Source organism: Apostichopus japonicus, chromosome 12, assembly GCF_037975245.1.
Source record: "Apostichopus japonicus isolate 1M-3 chromosome 12, ASM3797524v1, whole genome shotgun sequence".
NCBI classification, from domain to species: Eukaryota; Metazoa; Echinodermata; class Holothuroidea; order Aspidochirotida; family Stichopodidae; genus Apostichopus; species Apostichopus japonicus.
The window spans coordinates 33,368,296-33,377,909 of NC_092572.1; the positions used below are offsets into that span (position 1 = coordinate 33,368,296).

The 9,614-nt window shown below is 39.4% G+C and overlaps 1 protein-coding gene and 1 long non-coding RNA gene across 2 annotated transcripts in view; one reads left to right on the plus strand and one right to left on the minus strand.

Moving 5' to 3' along the window:
- Window positions 1-9,614, minus strand: part of LOC139977744 (uncharacterized) — an 831,623-nt gene that overhangs the window by 531,557 nt on the left and 290,452 nt on the right. The window lies entirely within an intron of this gene.
- On the plus strand, window positions 1,978-6,039 carry LOC139977771 (uncharacterized). Its single transcript, XR_011796680.1, has 2 exons — window positions 1,978-3,871; window positions 4,592-6,039. It is a non-coding gene; the product is annotated as an uncharacterized lncRNA (long non-coding RNA).

Here is a 9,614-nt window from a genome sequence, read left to right on the forward strand (position 1 = left end):
AATATATGATATTACCTTCCTGGTGGGGTCTTCGACTTGTTTTCAAGTTGAAATGCGTCGTTTTCTCTGATTCACAGTGTAGGGCAAGGGGAATTCCATTTCTGGCGAGAAGGGGTGCTTCCACAAAACACTCTAAAACATCGTTCAAACATCGCACAAACTTTTATCAGAGGTCTCGGACGAAGCAGGGAGGGTGAATATCGGAGGAAGGGGGATAAAGGGCCAAGCACTGTTCTAATTTCCAGTGCAATTTATTGATAATGATTCTTAAGTTAGATTCTACTTGAATCAGCTCAGCAATTGTGATAGAAAATCGCGCATATGCATGTGATTTTTTTAATAACTGCTCTGAAAAGTGGGGGGGACAAATGATATGATATCCCCTCCACTTTTGAAAGTGGGGGGGGGGGACATGTCCCCCCCGTCCCCCACCTGTTGACGCCCATGCTTGAAACTACGAAATATTCACAGAACCTATGTTCAAACTGTAAAATACCAATAACAGAACTCTATCTGTACCATAAATACTCAAGCTACGAAATACCAATCTCGCAATAACTATACGAAGTGTAAAATAAACAAAGTAAGATGAACATAATGAAATAAACTGCATAAATAATACAAAACGTTTGCCAACAGGCGAGGAATTTTAACACCTTCGTAATGGTCAGCCTAGGGCAACACATGCCAGCTGCAACACATTATAGACCTTTTCACCAAAACTGTTCCTAGACAGCAGGAATTTTCACCTCCTGAACCCACAAACTCTCAAGAGACTTGTCACTCTGTAGCTGTCCAAAACGGCTAAGATTAAAGGACAATCTCTGAGACAACTCTATAAGTAACAACAGTAAAACAACAATGTTCAAGATACAAAATACAAATACGTATACGCTCTTTACACTGCGAGCAGTACAATACTCAAATACAGGTACAATAAATAATCTTACTCAACTGTCAATACAGTACAATACACGTAACTGTTAATAACTCTCTGTAACTTAAACCCAACCGGTACTGTAAGTTACAGTACAGTATAAAAGTACACAATACTACACACGTGCTTCACGATAAACAAGACACGCTATAAACCCGTTGGACCAAGGTCCCAAAACACAACCTAACATAGGCTTTGTACAGTAAAGTACAACCTAGCCAAACACTTAAAAACTGATTCTATTAATTAACAATAAGGGTACGTACGGCATTTAAACAATAATATTTATGACTTAAACTCTTACTACACTGGGGTCAACTCGCTCGCGATAAAGAAGAAGAAGAGAACTCTACGCTCTCGGTACAGGAGGTCGCGGACATCGAGACTCCATCAACGCCAGCTCGCTATATATATATATATATATATATATATATATATATATATATATATATATATATATATATAGCACTGGATTGGTATTTACGTTTACTTCTCCAAGTTGGTGCTTAGGTTTACCTGAGGTGAAATGATTGGATCAACTTGAAATTTTACATCAGTATACCTTATGGTACTAGGACTGCATATCAGTCGTTATAAGTTGCTACCTACTTTTTGGGTCATTTGGCAAGGAAAAATCCAATTGGTCAAACCCTTACGGTAAACCTAAGTCTTGCTCTCAAAGTATATCCCCCAGTTGGTATATAAGTTGACCTGACGTACAGGCATCCGTAGTTTTCTTGACAGCGGCAGTAGCCTGTATTCAGTGTATACGCTCTACACTGTGTACACTGTATACGCCAGGGCTAACGCTAAAGCATACCCGTAGGCTGCATTGCATGCAACCCAATAACAGTTTCGGCTAATATAAGATGATGTGTACTATCTGTTCGATCTCGATGCAAGGGGACTGGGCTTGATATCGGGTCAGTCGTTCGCCGGGTAGTTTGGTTTTCGTGCCCAGGTTCTTTCCTTGTTGACGACTTGTTCTTAAAAAAGTACCGTTAACACGAAAACGTCTTCACCAACAACTTCAGGTAAGGTCCATGAGATTAGTCAATAAAGTTTGGTGATATTAATAACGTTGATATTATAACGTTGTTGCATACAGCTTCACGTTATTTGTTCATACCCATATTTCAATACTATAGTCTAGACTAGCTTCTAGCCTAAAACTTGTAAGGCCTAGCCTACGTTCGACTGTAGCCTAGGGCCATAGTCCAAGTCCTAACACTACCTTAGCATTGGGTCAAGGGTTAACTGGTCTGTAGTTTGAGCTACAAATTAATACCAACTGCCAGAGAAATTAGATTTCAAGTAGGTCAGCTTAACTTCTTAGCCTACTGTGCATGTATGTATCATATATGGCCTTAGATTTTGCTGGACAATTATGTTACTGTACATTGCCCTAATCATGACCAGATACTGTAGCATGGTGGGCTTATAATTGACGCACTTAAGGATTTGATCAATGATATCTATCAAGGAAAAATCCAAATTACTCAGCTGCATGTGTTTTTCATATGTGTAGTTCCTCAGAAATGTTCTGATCTCAAAATATTTAAGGTTCTGTGCTTATGCACCGTACAATTGAGTAGAATTTGACCACAAAATGTCTGCCGTGTCAAGTTCTTTCATACCCCTAAATTGACACATTCGTCGATAAGCTAACTGTAGTGTAGGCCTTAGTATACATCCATTGACTTTAGATGCTGTTTGCTATGCTCTGAGCCTCTAAGCTCTGACAGGTCATGTCCCAGAGAGTAGTGTTATCATATTGAGGTAATGTTGGGTATTTTAAGGGTGTAAGATTTCCAAATGGCCAAAAAACGTGCAAAACTGGGGGGAGGGTGTTAAAAGCTTAAAAAATACCACAATTTGGTCAGCAAATACCTCATGAAATATGTAATTCTGTTTGACTGCAAAAAAGTTTAGGTGGCCTGCTGTATCGTTGCTAGTAATAATTTAAGGTGCGTCAATTACGGGGGTGCGTCAATTATGAAGCCTCTACTATACTGTACAGTAGCTATGCCTAGATTATTAGAGACTGAAGTCACCATGCAAATGTAACTTACAAGTAGCTATGTATTGAAAAAGAGATGCTATAATTGCTAGAACTTTTCAAAAAGTTCTTGGAAGTCTTTACTCTCCAAAATATTCTCAGACATTCTAAACACCACTGTACTGTAAGATGTCTGAATATCCCAGTGAGGGTATCAATAAAAACAGTTAAAGGATATAATACTAGAAAATCCAGCATCAAATTTGGGCCAATGCAGAATACCTTTAATCTAAGTCTCTCAAGTGATGCATTGTGTTTCAAGTGTCTTATTTATAACTAGCCAAAATTTGTACAAAATAACAATGCCATGCATCCAAAAGGTTATTGAATCAGTACATTTCCATAATGTAACTATTACAAAAGCTGAGTGCACCTAATTAAAAGTTAACATCCTCCAAAAATCTATATAACACAAACATTTGATAAAGCCTTCTATCCCCTCCCTTGCATATACTGTAAGTCATTTTGTTAAGTCTATTTAGATCCATAAGTAATACCAAGTTGACTAAATGTGCAATATTCAGTGTTAAAGATCTGAGCTCTGTATTGGCCCAAAATATATTGGAGAGAAGTGTACAATAAAAATTGAAATAATGCACATCTACACTCTGACCATTTGATATTTATTTGATTGGCACTGTTAATGTTTTCTCAGACAAATTTGATGATCAACATTCTCAATCTCAAGATGAATGACAACAGCCCACTATCCAAGGGAATAACACTGTACGATGTAGCTGCCATGCAGTGAAAAAGTCAATGTTGGAACGGTAGCAATCATAGCTAGAGCACAGATGCCGTCTGGGACAGACTGATGTGGTGACCTACTGCATCGTTGACAGCAAAATGGAAGATATTTTCTGAATTAACCAAAAGTAAGTTAATATTCTGTAGGTTTGACATCGCATAAACTTGATACCATAGGACTCTATTATCTCAAATACGAGTAACATCTGAGGTAATTTATTCCAAAGTTATGGAATGAAGAAAGAAACAATCAGAAGGGATGAAAACTTTTGTATGATCTGGTTAATGTGGTGGTATCTTTTCCTCTATGTCCATAGTATTTAACTAAACTAGAGCTATATCCACTCTCTGGTTTTTAATCCTAAAGGTCAATGCAAGACAACACCAAATTGTCAGGCTAGGTCCACATAAAATGTACATGCATATTTAAATTTTGAAACCTTTACAATTGGTAAAGCTTGAATGACTTGCAACTTTTAAAAGCACTTGCTATGGTAGGGAGCTGTTTCAGCTCCAATTGAATGCATGGCTGCATAAATAAAATGTGTAATGTTGTATACAAGGCAAGATGAATCAAGAATTAATGGGCCCAAAATGGGATGGATAAACGAATTGAAATTTACAGTGAAAATAGTATATATGAAAGGTTGTGAGATGATTAAAATATTGGCTGAATTACAGGAGATTTAGTTTTGTAAAGCAGTTCATTGTTTTCTTCATTTGTAGAGTGTGAGGTCATGTGAGGTCTAATCGGTAATCGCAAAACATTCCAAGCTATATTGCGCGTGCTATAATTGGGACCAAATCAGCATATCTTTAAGAGAAAGCTTTTCTTTTTGTACCAACAGATGGATAGATCTACAGGCTAATACAGCAAAGGATATGCTCTAATTAGAAATGCCAGGCAAGATTATCACACAGTTTACAGTGGGGTGAATACAATCATCAACCAAGCTTTTCATCATGCTGTACATAGTGGTATACAGTAGCTCCTTGTTGGGCTTATCAATTAAAAGCTTGCATAGAAGCCGATGCCAAGCAAAGCAAAAGTATGTCCTGTAAATCGCGAAGTAGATTCACACATCTCATGTATATCCTCTGGGACACAGCACATTTTTCAATGGAGTTAGGAAGTTGCTGGGAATAGTTGTTGGATTGGCACAGTAATGTAGTATTTGCTTCACATAAATGCAGAGCAGTAACAGAAAACTAACTAGTTCCAGGATATGTTACACTGTTACACCATATAAAAGATAGAGGAAATTAATAGTATAAGCTTCAAGCAGATAAAACCAAGAGAATGCAGACCAGTCTTCATGGGAAGTCTTCTACATATTTAACTGTATAAATGGACTCATTCTTTTGCAATGTACTTCTTGAAATATTTTAGTTTGGTGACATTGTGGCACTACATGTTTTTGTAAGTATTAGGGAATATTTGCAGCTGCTTGTCAAGAACATGGAACTTGTTAAACAACTGAAGTGGTCCTGATGCTTAAGTGTTGAGGTTACTGGATATTTTGCTGCCTTATCTTGCTTTAACTGTTCTTAAATGCATTTCTTATGTTTTAAGATGTTTTAATTTGTATTCCAAGCAAGATCAGCAAGCCATAGTACAGTAATTTTCAACAACCACCACACAGATACTTGTGCAGGACTAAGGGTATTTGTTAAGCAGATTACTATTATAAAAATCTTTCAAACTTTTATCCCTCAAAATATCCAGGGGTACACTGCATTGTTTCTGAACCACAGTTTCACAATTCTACAAGTGGGGTTCAGGGGTTATGCTATGGGAAAAGTTTACAATGTTAGGCCTGACTTAATTACTGAAAGCTTGTGGTCTTTTATTACACCAAGAACCAGTTTATTCTTTAAACAAAATTAAATTATTTCCCCTCAAAATTGAGGGGAGTGAATACAGCAAAGGCACATGCAACTAGCACCAATGTCATGGAAACCTAGTGCAGCCCAATGAAACATACTGTAAAACCACAACACTTGTAACTATAGGTATGAAATTGTGCAATCCAGGGGTATAGTGTATAATTTTGTCCCTCCAAGCATGGAAACTCCATGATATTGTGGTAATTTGCATTGGTTACAGTATTAGATACAGCCTATACTGGTAAGTCTAGATAAATACTTGAGGTATAAGTTAGTTCCCAAAATGTTTCTCATGTATGAGAGAGGTCAGTAAATTGAGGTCATGAAATAGTGCAAGTATCCTGGTTTATGTGAAATAAATCTTGTGGAAAATATAAACTGGGATTGAAAATACAATCAACTGCTTGAATATGATTGTACAATTTTTATTGTGTCTCGTCTTTTAATATCATGCTAATCTCCACTACTGTATGTGTTTGGTAATAAGCCAGATTTCTGGGTAGAAGTTTAAAAAAACAAATCGTCAACAATTTTTGATGAATTTTAAGCAATCGCATTCACTGCCTCTATCTCTGTTTATGTTTTGAGTCAGCAACACAGTATACTGTACAGCAGTGAAAAGAAATGGACACTTTCTGTTGTATTCGTGATCAATTGAAACTTGTTTGTTGTTTGACTGTTTGTAGCAGTATTCCTCTGAGGAGTGAAAAAAAATAAACATACAGTGAACAGTTGCAACTGCGCATGCATTTATACATTACTTAAATTATGTTCTGATGCAATTCATGTAATATTCACTGTCGATTTTAGTGCAAAACTGCCAGTATACCATTAGTTCCTGAGCCATAATTTTTTTGCTTTAAAAATCTGGCTTTGAGTGTATAGTATTTTGTCAAAAACATAAAAGTGGAGGGGCTGCTTATCATCATTCCCTGAACAGGCTTTACCCAATTTGTTAACTATAATGGTAACATATCAAAATGTCTGGGGACTTGCCACAGTGCTGACAATTTTCAAATATTTCCATGGTTCCACCAGGGATGTTAGAGATGGACAAACAACATTTGAGCTTTCTTTAACGTTTGTTTCGTGCCGACTTTAATACTGTTTTTGGTCCAATACTAATACCTAAATAGGGTGACAGGACAAAATCCCCCCGGACAAAGTCCCCCTAGGACAAAATCCCCCAGAGCCAAAATCCCCCTGGACAAAATCCCCCTAGGACAAAATCCACCCAAGCCAAAATCTCCCCAAGCTATAAAAAATCCCATTAATTCTTTACAAAAATGTGTCATCCCGGTCCCCGGTATCGTCATCCAATACCGTCATCCGGTACCCTCACCAGTATTTCCATTGGTACTCTCAGTGGTACTCTCAGTGGTTCCCGGACCAGTACTCCGACCATACCCCGACCGGTACCTTAATAGTGAGCCTGACAGTTACCACCACCGGTACCCCTCCCTGACCAGTACCCTGGACTGTACCCCGGCTCGTACCCCGGCCGGTACCTCGACCGGTATCCCAACTGGTATCCTGAAAGGCACTCTGACACATACTCTGACACGTACCCTTACTAGTACTGGTACAATAAACAGTAATTTGACCAGTACCTTGACCGGTCCCTTAAATGTCACACCATGGAGCTATATCCCATGGCCACACTAACAGGTAGCCTCGCAATTACCCTCAATGATCTCCCGACCAGTCCCCTGACCAGTATCCGGACTGGTATCCTGACCAGTACCCTAACCAGTACACTGAGTGGAACCCTGACTGGTAGAGTGACCAGTATGATGACCGGTACCCTGACCAGTCACATGACCAGTACGTTGACCGGTACCCTCACAGGTACCCTAACAGGAGCCCTCACAGTTACACTCGCCAGTACCCTCACTAGTACCTGACCAGTCCCCTGACCAACCCCCTGAACGGTACCCTAACCAGTGCAATGTCCCATGCCTTGACTATCACACCTGGGCCATCCCTGGTTGTTGCACTATAATACTGTTATCAGTCGTGAGTAGGTATATACCACACTCATCTCATATCAGTATTTGTTTCTAATGTCATAACAGGCAGTGGCGGAGCGTCCATACAGTCAGGCGGGGGGGGGGGGCGGACTCAAATGGGAAGCTGGCGCCCTTTTCAGCTATTCACCACTTTTTACTTATTCGCGATTATTTACTTTTTTTATTGCGCTCTCATCTACCTATTGACATTTGTCACATTTTGTTGGCGATGACACCTATACCTAAAGGGTCATTTCCGGCGATATAGGGAGTATCTTTACTCAAAAGATTTCTGTACGCTCTGCGCCAACCTGTGGCGGCGCTCCGCTTAGATAAAGTCGAAAGCGCCCGTACAGACCTTTCTCGCCCCTCTGACCAATATCCCTAGCTCCGCCACTGGCTCCCAATCTTCTTCCCCGTCAATCCGTCTAGTGTCCCCCCCCCCTTCCCCAACCGAACCTCGTATGTTAAAGGAATATCTAATGATTAGAGACACTTATTCTAATGTTAAATCAGCAAAGAGCAAGCAATAATGATTTTATCACTAAGATTTTTGTTAATTTCTCAGTTACACCGTCATTTAACTTCCCACTCAATCTTACACTCCCTGGTACTCTTCCATCCCAATGTAGGAAACTTCATCGTTACACGCAGCACGCAACGATCTTTGTTCTACTTAATTGATCCTAACTGAGTCTTTCAACTTAAAAGCATATTTTTTTTTCCAAATAGATTAGTGAAAGTTACACAGTTTAATAAATTAGAAGCATCTCCTTGTTAAAGAATTGTATTATCGGCGTATAGTCTTCCGATAAGCGTAACTTAGGGTTGAAAGAAATCAGTGAGAGCAGGCAGTAATGATATAAACTTACATATACAAGGGCGTAGGAACCGGGGGGGGCTGGGGGGGGGGGGGCGCCAGCCCCCCAGTGAAAAATGTGGAGGGGCGGAAGTATCATTCCGCCCCCCCGGTTCGCAAGTCAGAAAACCCCTTTTTCATTTTCAAATGAGAAAAAAAATCTCATTTGGAGCACCAAATTGCATCTAAGGCCAGGTGAAAATACAAAATTAAGTCTACAAATTGGAGTGGGTGTTGAAGTGTGCTATATTGCACCAAATTGCATCTGAGGCCACCTGGAAATGCAAAAAATTCCAAAGAGGAGGGGGACACCCCCTCCCCTTAGACCCCTCCCCCAGGCCGGCCATCAGTCTTCAGCCCCCCCACTCAAAAGTACCTTCCTACGCCACTGTACATATATATATATTTTCAAATCTCTTATTGAACGAATTATCAGCCCCCTGGTTACATCGTCATTTATCATCCCTCCCCCATCCTGCCCTACCCTTCTTCACCTCACACACTCCGCTCTACGGGGTTAAAAGAAATCAGCGAGAGCAGGCAGTAATGAAATTTACTTACATTAATGAATTTTTTAAATCTCATTTAGGACAAATTATTAGGTCCCCCTGGTAACATCATTTACCCCCCCCCCCATTCTCCCTTCCCTTCATTACAATCACCGCTTCTCTTACACCTATTATATTAGATATCCTTGCAAAGCGTGATGAACTAGGTCCCTCATTTATCTAATGCGTGGGAGGAACTCGAAACTTTCTTCATTATCCGCATATTCCAAGCTTTCTCCAAGAAATGAGTTACAGTACCTATTACCCAGATTTTTAAAAATAGCCTCCCTCCTCATAAAACGTGATGATCTATGTCTCTCATTAATCTAAAGCATGGATGAACTACAAACTTTAAGCATATTACAAAGTTTCTCCACAAAAGAGCTACGGAACCTACTACACACAAATTATGTAAATGTCACTAAACGGCATCCGTAGGGACATCGTTTTTTGGTCCACATTTGAGTTTCCATCATATCTTTAATCTGCTTTTCATACATATCTTTTATTGTGATTGTTATGATGACCACATCTAAGGACTTTTGAGTCGTATTATTGTATCCAGTGG